Source organism: Protopterus annectens, chromosome 17.part0 (assembly GCF_019279795.1).
Source record: "Protopterus annectens isolate FY-2018-M chromosome 17.part0, PAN1.0, whole genome shotgun sequence".
NCBI classification, from domain to species: domain Eukaryota; kingdom Metazoa; phylum Chordata; order Ceratodontiformes; family Protopteridae; genus Protopterus; species Protopterus annectens.
In genome coordinates, this window is record NC_056751.1 from 557,670,534 (window position 1) to 557,686,066 (window position 15,533).

The window sequence follows — 15,533 nt, forward strand, 5'->3', positions numbered from 1 at the left end:
TCTTTCTCTATATAGATATAGATATAGATGTGTGTGTATTATAGTGAGAGAGACAGGAGGATAGGTTGAGCATATGTAAAATAGCTTGCCTATTTTCTGTTTTAGAAATGTTTTCCTCACATTTCGAATTTTTAGATCCAGGTATTTTATTTGTAAATCCTTTGCTTTTGGCCAGATGCTGCTTATGAGGAAGCACTGGTAAAAACTATGCTCTGCCCTTCACTTCTCCCTGACAGACATTTAATCGTTATTGCTATCATATAGGTTAGCTGCTTACTTGCCACACTGCAGTAATAATTCCTCTGTCTGTTCTATAAATAGCAGACCTGACTAGATTTTATTGCAGAATTCAATGAAACAGAAAATTAGGATTTGCGGTCATGAAAAGGACAACATCAGAAATGCATCACTATGCGGAAATAATACCTTTTCTCCTGAAGCACGTTTAGTAGTTTTCCAGGAAAAAAGATGCATTAAAGTAGCTCTACTACAGAAATATTTATGTAAAATATTGCTTTTACATAAGTAGTTCTCCATTACTGCACAAATACTAGATTAATGTGTTTATCTTGTACAGAATTGTTAAAGAATTATCTTAATATATTTAAAAAGTGTGTGTGTGTGTGTGTGTGTGTGTGTGTGTGTGTGTGTGTGTGTGTGTGTGTGTGTGTGTGTGTGTGTGTGTGTGTGCAATAAAAATATGGCTAGAAAAGAATACATGTGCATTTATTTGTACTTGTATTTATGTGCTGTACACCTGGTTGAATTTTACCAAGTCATTTGGGTTTCTAATACCATGACGTGACTTGACCCCTTTCCTAAGTCAAAGCACGATTAAAGTTCATGAAATTAGTATTGTTTTGATCTTTGATGTTAGCCAAAAGTGCTCTTTGCAGCACCCAGAATGTACCCAGAAATGACTCCTGCAATTTATACAGAGTTGTATACATTGGTAGCATATCTAAATAAGACTAAATCTTTTTTATGGGACCTGTTGCTCCTAATACTATGGGAACTGCCTGGGTAACCTTCCTTCCCTCATTTCTGCCTGCAAATCCTGCTATTTTATGACTTTGTGTTTCTCTGTATGTACGACACTGTAATCATTGGGTGTAGCAAGTTCAGTGATCAATGTTACTTTTGTCTTCTTTTCATGGAATAATATATCTGGTTTTCTCACATATATTTTTGAACCGTTGGTAATGGATAATCCCATGTGAGGTAAAATTCATTATTCTCTATAATGCTTTGTGGCTCATGTTTCCATTTTTTTTTTCAGATAGTTCAATAGTGTAGTGTTTGAACAATCCCCAGAGCAACAGTCTTGCCACATTATTATGCCTTTCAGCATACAGGCCCTCTGCCATTAGCATATCATACCCAGCCATGGCTGTCCTTTGGTCACCTGGTGCCCTAGGCAAAAGGGCTCCACAGCACCCCCCCACACCACCCAGTGCACCCATTCTGATCTACTTAAACCATCCACCTTACTTCTTTCTTTCATTCTTTCTTTTTCTCATGGTGTGTCTTACTCTTCAGTTTTTCCTGTATTCAGTCAACACAATTTAAAGAAACAATTACTTTGCTACAAAAAATGAAAAAGTAAATACTGGAAAAGCGCCCCTGCTAGAGTGGTACCCTAGGTGGCCACCTAGTTGGCCTATGCCTAAGGCCGGCTATGTATGCAGCAACAACATGTGTGACTGTTTCAGTTCTGTTTTACAGAACCAGCATTTGTCTGTTTCTCCCTCATGATCAATTGACTTTGTAAACTGACATGTACGTATTCCACTATCCTGGGCCGCTAATATCAACCTTTCATCTTTTGGTTTAAATTCACCTTTCCTTAACCATTACTGTGTCAAATCCTGATCAACATGAGATTCTTCCAGGAGTTTTCCGTATTTGCAACTGTATTTATGCTTTTTCCACATTTCTTGCTTTCTCATCTGATCCTTCTCCTTATATTCTTTCTTTTGCTCTTTTTGGCACATTGAGTTGCTACCTGAGTTTTGTCTACTTTTGGTTTGGTTTCTGTTTCTGCTTGATACCGATAGTCTTCTGCTAAACTAAGCAGGGAATTCATCTTAGATTTGTTCTGTTCATGTTTCAAAACTTTCATTATGACCTGATGAAGTCATCAGATATGTATGCAGTCCTACAGTTGCAGATCTGTCCATGTAATCAGTTTCGAGGAGACTCATACCTCCTTTAAAACAAGGAATATATAATCATGGTATACACTGATTTTTATATATAATTTAATGTGTAAAGCATTTTTCTTGTTTTCCTGTCCAACTGATCCAATACTTTTTGAGTTCAGTCAATTACTGCAAAGCCGTAAGTTAGAGCAGGAAGAGCAAATTGGTATATAGCTTAGAACTATATATAGGTGTGTGGTTGCCATGGATTTTCTCTGCAAAGTGTACTGGGTCCTCTTTAACTCAGTTCTGTACATTGCTGAGATCAGGAGACATCAAACCTGGGATCATGAACTATGCTGGTTCTTGGAGGTGTGTGTGGTTGCAAGTAAGTGTTTTTTTTCTGGTTAAGGTTAGAGTAAGGGCTATGATAGGGGATCACTTTAGTTGTGTGTGTGTGTGTGTGTGTGTGTGTGTGTGTGTGTGTGTGTGTGTGTGTGTGTGTGTGTGTGTGTGTGTGTGTGTGTGTGTGTTTTAGTGTTTTATAGTGTTTGTGTAGGTATCTAGGATTTAAGATTAGATTTAGGGTTAAATTAGGTGATAGTTTGTAGGGTGTGTGTGTGTGTGTGTGTGTGTGTGTGTGTGTGTGTGTGTGTGTGTGTGTGTGTTTTACCTGTCGTTTTTAGCAATATTCTTGGGGAAGGAGAGAGGGGGGGTGAGTGAAGCCTCTTTGAAACACCTTACCAATGTGTGCTAACTCTAACCCTGATACTGCCTCTAACCCCAGCCTGAGACATTACCTTACCAAACACCCTTTCCCTGAAGTATCACTAGTTAGGCAAACTAGTTCTCTCATTAAGACTATTTATTTCCAGTAGGAGTAGGAAAGTGTTTTATTTCCTTTTTTTGAGTGTTTTATTTATTTTTTTAAGTGATTGCCAACATGCAGAAATTGATGCTTTGAACATCGATGTTTGTGTACCTCCACAACTTGAAAACACTCAGATATATGTGTGTGTGTGTGTGTGTGTGTGTGTGTGTGTGTGTGTGTGTGTGTGTGTGTGTGTGTGTGTGTGTGTGTGTGTGTGTGTGTGTGTGTGTGTGTGTGTGTGTGCGTGTGTGTGCGTGTGAGTGTGTGTGTGTGTGTGTGTGTATATCTTTCTATCTATCTATATAGACAGAGAGATAGATAGATAGATAGATAGATAGATAGATAGATAGATAGATAGATAGATAGGCAGATACATTGCCATATCATTTTTTACTGCTTGTACTGCCAGTACTGAGTTTCTTTTCATTTATCAGTCATTTATTATGAGTCACCTTCATGTTGTCATGTTATATTTCTGTGCAGCGCTATCGTGCTTGCTCTACGTTTGCTGCTTGTTACTGAATAGAATAACACGATCAGCATACCAACCTCAATACTAAATAATAAATAAGCATTTCTGTACATTTGCATTTAATGCTCTCATATCATGCAGAAGGCCTGGTCAGTACTACATTCCTTGAAATTATTTTACAAAAGCCGAAGATGATAAGAACTCATAACATGCAGGTGGCAGCAGTCAGAGTCCCCATTGATGTGGTTTCCATCACTTGCTAGATCGGTTATATTACAGCAGTAATTAATGATTTATGCATCAATATAGTTAGTTGTTACTGAATTTTCCTTGAGTGCATAGTAGGATTAGCAGCAAATATAAATGTGGTAAAGGAAGGCTCTTCATGCCAGCTAAGTCATTTTTCATAATGTAGCCCAAACCTGTATCAGCTAAAATTACAGTGTAGCATTGCTGTCCCCCATAGGTAGCTAAGCTTTGTTTTATTTATTTATTCAACATTTGTTGACCGGGAAAGTCCAGCTAGGTTCCACAGAGCCTGTTTTCAGCAGAGGTCTGGGGAGAGATGCTCCAGACGCATGTCTTTAGAATGTGGGAGGAAACCCACTTGAACGCAGGGAGAACATGCAAACCCTGCACAGAAGGCACCCCAGCCAAGAATCAAACCAGAGAACCTCTTACTGTGAGGCGACAACTTTAACTGCTGCACCACTGCACCGCCCACTTTCTTTGTTAAACTGTTTTTCTTTGTTAAACTGTGTCTACTAATAAACATGTCAATTGCCAGTGACTTCTTTGCAGCTCTGATGGCTGTCAACTCATGTTCTTCTCATGATGTTTACAATTTCTTTAACTAGCCTAAAATGTTTTCTCCTTTTTGAAAATAAAGAAATTCCAGCTGACATGCATTCTTCTCTTGTTTCAGGTAATTCATTTTACTCTGTTATTAAGCTGTTACTGAGTTCAGATTGGGAAACAAGGAGCCATGTTGGCTCATATATTTCTGTTCAGAATCTTTTTAGATTTTTGACACACTTATTTTTTGCAAAACTAAAATATAACATCTATTTCTAGGTACAACACCTACATTTTCAGACATGCAAGCACATAAAAGAAAACAAAAAAGTAGATCACACTAAATTACAATGGTATATAACTGCAGCACTACTATATTTTTTCTTAGTCCACTACATATCATGATCTATCATCATACAGAACATTATATAGTTTGAATAGGTAATAAAAAAGTAATTTCAGAATTTGCTTAAAAGTTATATATGTCTTATACCACTCATAGTTTTGAAACACGAACAAACATAAAGCTTTCCAATGAGCAAGTATTATTCTTTTAGCAGCAATAATGGCTACAGTTATTTTTACTTATATCAGCTGATTAATGATTAACTTTATCAAAAAGGCAACACATAAGTAATTCAGCACTGACACCTTTATAATGAGCCAAAAATTGGGCTACTGGTACTTCTTCATAACTACAGTGCCAGCAAGGCTGATGTAAATTTGGATTCATAAAGTAAATTTTTAATGGCGATATATGTATCCTCAAAACTAATTGTATTGTTCTACTGTGTAATGAAAGATTACTTTTTCATTTGGGATCTATATTATTTCATCAAACTGACTACCTATTGAACACCTATTTGTCAAAGCTAATACATCAAATGCTAATTCAGTCGAATGTACATTTAAGCAGATTTCTTCCCAGGGGAAAAAAAAACTTGTTGGCCATCATCTGGAATTTGCCCCTTTCCCCACTGTAGTGCGATCTTGGAGTTGGTATATTTAGTTGGGGGGTGCCCCCCCCCCCACTTGGGTGGGTTTTAAATAATGTGATTTTTATGATGGTCAATAGGTTAGCCGACTATTTTTTCTCTTGTTAGGAAATTTACTTAAATGAAGTTCGACGGAATTAAAGTTTGATAGATTATGTTCAATGAATAGGTGTTCAACGGATAATTGCTTTGAAATGATATAGACCCTTTATTTGTTGGCATTTCTGCATACAAAGTTTTGGATCCATCCTTGTATTCATGCATTTACTCCACTTTAGCTTACCATGAAATGAAAGTTGCAGTTGCTTTATAAGAGGTGCATATACTATGCAGATCTGTTTTCTATTCTTCTTCTTCTTTCGGCTTTTTCCCGGTTAGGGGTCGCCACAGCGGATCACCTTGTCCGCACATTGAATGGCAGTGGAGTTTTACGGTGTCGAGTTGCCAGCCCGGCACCCAACCTTCCACAGAAGGCACACTCACACGCACACCTAGGGCCAATTTAGAGTGTCCAATCCACCTGCAGCATGTCTTTGGGATGTGGGAGGAAACCGGAGCACCCGGAGGAAACCCACGCGACCACAGGGAGGACATGCAGACTCCGCACAGAAGGCACCCCAGCTGAGGATCGAACCGGAGAACTTCTTGCTGTGAGGCAGCAATGCTAACCACTGCACCACCGTGGCCGCCCTATGCAGATCTGTTTTCTATGATAATCTAAAATATTGTTTGCAACACTGGAAAGAATATAGAACTGTAACAAAAGTGGACTTTTCTTCTTTAACATTTTCAATTATGAACTTCTGACATACTTATTATCCATTTTATGATAATGTATATCAGAAAAATACCTTTCCATATTTTCCCTATGAATTAGGAAAGGGGAATCTTGAGATGGGAACATATAACTCTGATTGTAGGCCTTGAGGTTTACTATCATTTCATTAAAGTGGACTCAGTTGAATGATCGTATCATCGACCCACGTCCAAGAAAAGTCAGATTGCTGAATTCCGATATTGCTGAAATACATTTTGAATTTGACCTAGGAACAAGGGCTAACATGGGTCAAGATAGTGAGATTTGTACTATAAGGGTGAGATTTGTACTTTGGAAATATCTGACTTCAACATTGTCACTGTTTGAGCTTCAGACTTCGCTCAAAGGGGATTCAACCAAGTCCACTTGAATTACATGATAGTAAACCAGCCCTTGAAATACCTACATATGTGTAAACTGCAATCAGCTTTTCTAACCAAGGGAATATGTTAGGAAAACATTCCTTAAATACATTCCCAGTCATAATCTCCTAATCAAATGCCATGGCTGAGATGTCTAGTTCCCTTTGATATGAAATTAGATTATTTTTTTAAACAAACTGTAGCTAACATAACACTCAAGGCAGAGTATAGCATGTTCTTCCTTTTCCAAATTTCTAATAATAGTATAGCATGTTCCAGTATTCCAAGCTAGCCACATGAGTGGCATAGAGGGATAAATCTTTGGATAAGACCCAGGTGACCAAAGTTTGACTTGTGGCTTAGGTATTTAATGAAGCTAGCAGATGAAGATGAGAGGGAGTAGCCGCAGTCATTTTAACCAGCTTAGGAGGAAAAAATAAGATCTGGCTCACCATCTGGGTGACACCTTTTGGTAGCCCTAGGGGTTGCACTTGCGGAGCATATGCCTGTGGGCATGCTGTGCCTATGTGCATGCATTGCCTGTTTGCATATGGTGTCTGTGTGCATGCGCTACCTGTGAGCATGTACTGCCTGTGTACATGTGCTATTTGTGAGCATGTGCTGCCTGTGAGCATGTGCTGCCTGTGTGCATGCGCTGCCTGTGAGTATGTGCTCCCTGATACATACTCCATGCTACCAGAAGCATGAAGCAGTTCTCTGAGAGCCACTGCAAGGGAGGTGGGGGTGCTCTAATTGGAATGATAGGGTACGTTACCAGACCAGTGAACTGGACCATTTCCTACTGCCTAATTCTCATCATAACAGGGATCCAATGGGCTAATAAGGCACCCTGAACAGGAGTAATTGGTTGGTAGGACTCTCACCTATAATGGCATGAATGTGCCAATTGGAATGTGATAGAGCCATTAGACAGATCTGGTAGGGAATAAAAAAAAAAAAGAAAAAAAAAGAATATTAGACACTATTCTTGGGCAGCTTCCTTGCCATATTAACTTCCAAAATAATTGTTTTATTAACTCCACCTATCTAAATGTGCAATTATGACACATAATACAAATTCAGCAAGAGTAATATATACATTTACAATGTATTGACAAGATCTAGTAAAGGAAAATAACTTAAAAGTACAAGCTTGTATAGTTTTGTTTTATTTTCTTTGTGCAGTCCTTACAAATTTCCTGATCTTCTGTACTATAAGAAGTTTTATATAATATATATTTGGTCAACGTTCAGGATCTTTGCCTTGACGAAAATGATCTTCTTGATTTTTAGTGGTTAGTAGTGTACACCATTATTTCTTTTGATACTTTAAATAAGTGATCAGTACTGCAGTTATAAGAAATAACTATCATATAAGTATCATAAACAACCAAGAAGTATTTTTACCAAGTAGCAAAGCCTGAAGTTGGAAATTAGTCATTTCCAAAAATGATTAATATGCAAGAAAAACAGTGCAGAGGTTAGTGGGTATCCTTGTCATAAATTAACCAACTGTAACTGTGATATCAAGTTTTCAAAGCTATCTCCGCACATATTTTGACTCAAGTTCATTTAGCTTTCTGGAATATCATAAAACTGCATGCCTTTCAAAATATAACCTATTGATGGAACCAGATGCCTTCTTAGCATCATATTAAATCATACTAACTATCTATTTCCACTGTAAACTTTTTCTAAGGGTAATAATATCATTGAGAATAGCTTACCAGCATCAGCCATTTGTTTTCATGGACATAATCCATATAAAATAAAAACATAGCTTAGTGTCTAAGCTGCTGGAAGTCCTGCTGTTTACTGTTTTAGAAATAATCCTGTGTCCATGTTGATTAAATAAATTGATCTACAGTGGAATAAGTATTTATATGTTTTGTGTTTTTTTATGCAAAATTGCAATTACAGTTTGCAAAGTATATGGGACAATTCCTTCTGGAATAAACAAAATGCAATAACTTCCAAAGAATAAGATACAAAACATCACTAAAACATTTATAAATTTTCATCTGGCAATTGACCAGGCCTAGGGGAATTGCCATTTTTAGAGACTTAATTGTATTTTCAGTATTGATAACAGCTATTTCTGGTTCCCCAGGTATAACTTCTTCATTGGCATTTGACTGATTCACACTTTCAACTTAGAAGTGTTCCATTTCTTCTTGTTGTAATAGATGGGTGAGTATTGGCAAGGCTTAAATGGCTACAAGGCCCACTTGCCCTATATTTTCTATGACTTCTATGATTTCTGTGACATAATCAAAATATTGAAGGATGTGGTACTTTAAATAATACTGAGCAATTGTATTCCCATTAACATATAATAAGCCCACAAGCAACAAACTCCTTGACAGACAGACAGTGTAAGAATAATAAAAAAATGTGTCTTTACCATTGTCTTACATGTATTAATCATATTTTAAGAGCTTGTGGTCTGATGGTCTGACTAGGATAAGTAAGTCACATTCTGTGCCTGCTTAAAACATTAACTTACAACAAACTAATCTAATTAAAGCGCCTTCCACAGCATCTATCTCTTCATACTTAATTATCTCTGCAATGCATTCTTCCTTTTGTTTATTTGTAATGCTACTTTCAGTATTTACATTCAACAGTTATCCTACTTCCTTCATAAACTATGGTCTTACCAATGCAGTAGAAACAATGACAGTCTATCAGCTTTCAGTATTCTTATTTCTCACTTATTCTGTTTGTTTGCTAATCCACTTTATTGTGAAGACATTTAGGAACAATGAACATTTAACAACTTTCTGTAATTTCATTTTTCTCTTATACTATGCTCTACTAATCCAGTCTCTTACCAGGACAGCAAAAACAATGAACATGTAAAATGTAAATCATACTGTATTGCAACTTAAAATATAAAGAGATAAAAATATATTTTTCATAAGAATGTACTTGTTTTACATATTTTAATGATATTTTAATGCTTTTAAAAACTGACTCTGTTTATATGTACTGTGCATGCTTTCTAATGTTTTTAGTGTTTGCTGTGTATGTTTTTAATGTTTTTAATACCTTAATTTTAAACTTTCATGTCTCCCTTGAAATATTTTTAACTTGTTTTGCGTGTGTGTGTGTGTGTGTGTGTGTGTGTGTGTGTGTGTGTGTGTGTGTGTGTATGTGTGCGTGTGTGTGTGTTGCGTGTATGTTTTTTTTTTCCTGTTTCTGCTGTAACTTCCAGACTGTGGCTGAAATGGTTCATTTTGGATCAGTCCACTACTCTGGTTAAGAAAAAAAAAACAAATATGTTTGTCTAATTTCTCAATTTCTATGAAAAAGAAAAAAAAACTCTTTCCATGAAGAGTTTCAAAACAAATATGAATTAAACATTTCTGCAAGGAGGTGGTGTACTCCATGGATGTAAAAGAGCTTGCCTAAGCATCCATTGCCTAAGCTGTATACTGTATCTGACTTTGCCGATTAAGTCGGTTTTAAAAGATCTGTTCTGATCTGGAGATACAATAGTGTGCCAATCAGCTGCAGGTATAACAAAAGCATTTCTCAGTTCTGTTAAACAACTACTATATCTTCAAGTAACAGCTGGTAAATAAAAGTGTTTTCCTATTTGTGTAAGCAAGTTGGTGTATCTTCAAGAAATAAGTGTTTGTCAGTAGAAGGTGCATAGAGTTAGCCCACAGTAATTTTTATATGTACAGTATAACTGTATTTGAATGCTAACATATTGTTTTACAAATCTGAAATGTCCTGAATCCTTACATAGTGCTAAAACCCCAGCCCTTCTTTGAGACAGTTTGCAAAATTATATTTTACCCAAAGATTACATTGTTTTATATTCTCAACATGTTCATATACCAAATGAGTCTCTTATAACAAATACACGTTCTTGTTGTTCAGAGATTCTGTTTACAGAGGAAATGCATACCACTGACATTTAAAGACTGGATTATTAATATTTCAGGAACAGTAATCTTTTATTGTTGAGTCAATGCATCATATTTTGTTTAGCTTTAATACAAGAGTTACTAAAAATACATCAATTTAACCTTCAGTTTTTGTCTAATGACTCTGTGCTGTTTCAGTATATCACATACTTCAAATGAATGGATGTAGCTAGTAAATTAAATAGGAAAAAGATAATAAAAAAGAAAAAAAATAATAATATGCAACTAATATCCGAAGCAACCGTCTCCATTTTAAATCAATTTAGGCAATTTGTTAAGAGTATACAGGCCCATGACAGGTGATGTTTGCCTCCAAAATTCCTCAGCAGAAAAAATATACACAGTAACCAAATCAGTTTTTGCCTCAGTAGGGCAGTCAAAACATTGGCAACGATTCCATATAATCTTCAAGTGAGCTGGTGAAATTACTGCATTCTTAATTTTCCTCATCCAGAATATTTTGTAATACATAGAAAGACGTCTCTCTGATTTAAAAATTAAACATTGTGACAGTACTCAATCTACTATAAATTTCTTTTTCTTAAGAACTTAAATAAAAAAATGCCCCTTTGTTCTAAAGCTAAATATTTAGTTAATATTGCCTATAACCATATGAAATCCTAGCCTTTTGTAAGGGAATACCCACTAAAGTAGTAATAAGACTTTGAACAGATCCTCCCTTACTAACACTAGAATCCCAAGCTTCTGCTATACCAAAAAGTAACACAAGTTTTCTACTGTGCTCTCAGTGCAAATTTATTATCCTCTGCAAAGCTTTCATTGTCTCTGACATTATTTGCTCCTAGTACTGAACTGAATAAAACATTTGCTAACTTTAATACTACCAAGTATCCATTCTTTCTTGCATCATATTAATAATTTGTACCATTCTTGGATCTAGTGACAACATCTTGTAAATTGTGTAGTTTAGGGGCAGATAACTGCAGACTCTCATTTTGTTGTGATAAGACAGTTTGTCTGGAAAGCCAGATCAAAGTAGTTCTGCATCATTTTGGATTGTATTTGCTAGTTTTTTCCCCATGCAGCACGTAGTCAGCAAATCATTGCATGATTCATAGTACTTGTTTTCAGTATCTAAAACAGAAAAAAACAATTGTTGTGCTTCATGCCCAGTTTTCTTCCTGAGTTTCAGCTGGATCTGCTCCATTTGGACCATTTGGAATATAACTTCCTGCTTTTGCTGTTTCTACAACAGATGTTTTCATTGTAGAGCAATCTATATCTTCAAATGGGGCCAAATCATCCATTTTTTATGTTTTTCATGGTTTTAGTTGAATTGCTTGGAGTGCTCATTTGTGAATGCACATTTCTGGATAGCAATGGCCAGAAGCATTTTATGGTTTAACTCCTTTGGCTTATGGTGTGTACGTGATGCTCCGCAGTTGGCTGACATACATTCACTGAGGCAGCAACTACTAAAATAGCAGGTGGTTTAAGATGGCAAATCATTTTAAGTTACTAAAATAAGAGAGGCTTGACCCACTGTGGTGGTGCTGCGGTAGCATTGTCGCCTCACAGTAAGACGCTGTCGGGTTCGATTCTCAGCTAGAGTGTCTTCTGCATGGAGACATGCGTGAATGGGCATACCTTTGTTGAAGGTTGTGCATCAGACCTGGCAAGCTGGTACGTAAAAATCAACTGCCAATCATTAGTGGACCAGAGTTCCGCTGTGGCAACCCCTAATCGGGAAAAGCCGAAAGACACAAACAAACTAAAATAAGAGAGGCTTATAGACAATTCGTAACTTAGTCATATATATCACAGAAGAACTTTTAATAGACACTAAAGTGCTAGCTTGTAGCTTTTACTGAGAAAAAAAATTACCCTCCGTAACATGACAGAAACAAATGCCATAGACACATGATCCAGAAACAACCATCATAGCCCTCTGGAAACATTTTCATTTCTTGACACACTTCTGTTACCAGATTAGACCATACTGATACAAGGTTTATTCATTTTTAGTTCCATTTAATAAAATACAAAGTGACCTATGCCTTGCATTGGTCCTTGATAGTATCTATTTAACTTGATGGTCCCTGGTCATTTACATTCCCAGATTTGTATTATGTTGTGGTTCTGAGAATAAATTCAGGTTGTTGTTGTGTCTTTCGGCTTTTCCCGTTTAGGGGTCGCCAGAGCGGATCTCCGGTCCGCTAATGATTGGCAGTAGATTTTGAATGTGTGCATACATGTATGTGTGTTTTTATGGGAATCTGTGCATACATGCATGGGGATGTATGTGTGTTTGTGTGGATATATGTTTACATGCACAGGTATGTCTGTTTGTTTTGTGCATACATTTGTATGCGTGCCTGCATATGTGTATTTCTGAGTGTGTGTGTGTGTGTGTGTGTGTGTGTGTGTGTGTGTGTGTGTGTGTGTGTGTGTGTGTGTGTGTGTGTGCGTGCGCGCACGTGTGTGTCTGTGTCCTGCTGTAGAGAGCAAGGCTTGTATGAAAATCTATTTGCTGCCTTCAGTGAAACATTTCAGCAGTCTGTGGCTGGTAAGGCTGAAGGAATACTACAATACTACAGGATTCCTCCTGTGGAGCGCAGATGCCTGTTTTACTTGGTCAGCTGAAGTCAACTTAAGTTACAGCTCTTTGTCATTCCCCTTCATCCCATGCTGATAAGATGATGAAACTGTGGAATTTGTTTGCAGTCTTACAGCTACACAATGAGTCATACCATAATACACAAATAGCCTTATAATTATATCACTAGTGTGGGGCTTGTAAGAGGGTGGTTTATCAGTTTTTAAGTTTTTCCCTTTTACTAAGGTTATGGTAAAGATATGTACTTTAAGCTGCATGGAAATACTATGGCTCAACAAAACTCAGCATATTTCACTGAGAGCGCAATGCTTCTATTTCTTTAAATGCAATAATCAGCAAAAATAGTTTACACGCTGTTTTTCTTCTGGAGCTATATTACGTAAGGTTTCAAGTTCAGAAATGGTTATGATGGAAACTTTGCATAACTCTAAGTGTGTATTGTGATGATGTATGGCTGCAGCAATTTTTTTTTTAACTTGACTTATTTCCAATCTTATATGTATAATTGTCATGCTCGTGTATTTATCTTAGCAGTACCAATACATGAGAAAAAGAAGTAAAGTTTCCAATAAAAATAGGAAATATTTCTCTTTTAAAGAAGTAAGATCACAGTCCATTCAGGATATGGGTTGGATTCATAAACAAGCACTTTACAGCATGTACTTAAGAGATCCCATACATCAATGTAGCCTGTAGGTGCTTTTACGTGGCCTATAGGTGCTTTGATGTGGATGGAGGTGCTTTGATAGGAACAAAAATTGACATGTTGCCATTAGTCAGTGAAATGGAGCCCATAAGACATTTGTGTAGCCAAGTTATCAGAAAAAAATGGTATAACAAAGGCAGTGAGTGAGTTATGCTATCAAAGTGCATGTGACAGGAGTGGTGGACATCACAAAAAGTGTGCCCAAGCTTGCACAAGGCTGTATATGCTCACACACACAGTGCTAGTACAGCAAATTACCAACCTTGTTTATTATATAAATGGTAAAAAAGAAGGAATATAAAGAAAGAAATGGGGAATAGCAAACATAAAGCTAACCATAACTAGAATGGGGGAAAGCAGATTATTTTTTGTGGGAATGGTTGTGGGAGAAAGGAAGGTTGCAGTGGAACACAAACAAACAAACATAAAATGCAGACGTATAACTAGTATGACACAAAATGTAGGGTTTTTAGAGAATGGGGACAATAAGGACATAGAGTGGACACATGGTGATGGGGAGGATTGTATAAAAAAGTATGGGGAGGGACAAGGTTGAATAACACAAGGCAGGGTACATGTCAGATGGCACAGTAGCCCAAAGGTCAACCAACACAGATATCACACTCATTCACTCCTAACATCATTTGCAGGCTGTCCCTCTGGTTGCCCAATTGTTGGAGCCTATTGTCTGTGTGAACCAGCCAGCCATGCCCAAGAGTATGTCACAGTTGTTGGGCAGGCATCCAGCTAATGGTACATATCAGAGATGGCTATCCTATGCTGATAATGCCAGGTGACCAAAAGGAATCTCTTTTAATAAATATCAGAAAAGAACCCTCTGCCCCCTACTGGGTAGTGGCCAAAGAGGCCACTAATGAGTGTTCCAGGTCACCAGATGCATCCTTCCATGTGCTCCCTCTGATCCTCTGTCACTATAAGTCAAAGTATAAAGAACTTAGTACAGTGCTGAACCTGAAAAAGCTCCCGCAAAAAAAAAAAAAAAAGAAAGAAAGAAAAAGATGCTTACATTATAACTCTGGGTGTCTGTTTGTAACCTCTGCTTCACCGTAGCTAAGATGATCAAGGGTGACACCACTGCACATCACTGTAATGCTGACTACACTACTCACCAGAATGGTGATGTCAGTGGTATCACTCACCACCTTGGCAAGCTTGTGCCAGGCCTTAATCATGTAGAAGGGTCCATCATACTAACTCAGCAGGTATGCCTGGATGCCTATACGGAGTAAGAACAAAATAACTTGGTCACCCATGTGCACCATTGCAGAAGCCCTGCTGCTGTCAATGTCTGAAGCAGCTGTAATCACTTAGACATGTCTGTTCAAGAAGTGAAATGATATCGTCTTGCACAAGTACATACATTCAGGTATCACGTGTCATGGGTCATGGCACAGCAATGATGCATTATAAAGTCTTTACATCATGCAGTGGTATGCATGAGCAAATAGTGCATGAGCCTGGAATGAGCAGGGATGATTGGGTTAGTGCAGCCCATGTTTGGTACAGCCATACATTATGGCAGTGATTCAGAGAATGCCGTAATACAGTCCCACTTTAACAAAACTTCCATGCAATGAGCCTCCAAAGTAATGCAATAAGAAGTGGTACCACCATTTTATGACAGACCACATTAATATGAACAACCATGGCATTAGCACACTGGATTCTGAAAGAGATGATAAGAGGAAATACACAACAATTGGTAATGTAATCCACCACTCTATTGAACACCCATGATGGGCATCAGTAGCAGGGACATGCCTCTCAACTGTACAGATTTTCATAGAATGTCTAGATTTTACCCCATATTTTTGGTGTGTTCCTCATAAAAAATGTT

At 37.3% G+C, this 15,533-nt stretch overlaps 1 protein-coding gene across 2 annotated transcripts in view; it reads left to right on the top strand.

Annotated features, from left to right (window-relative positions):
* LOC122791600 (non-muscle caldesmon-like) overlaps positions 1-15,533 on the top strand; it is a 1,000,623-nt gene that overhangs the window by 507,370 nt on the left and 477,720 nt on the right. The window lies entirely within an intron of this gene.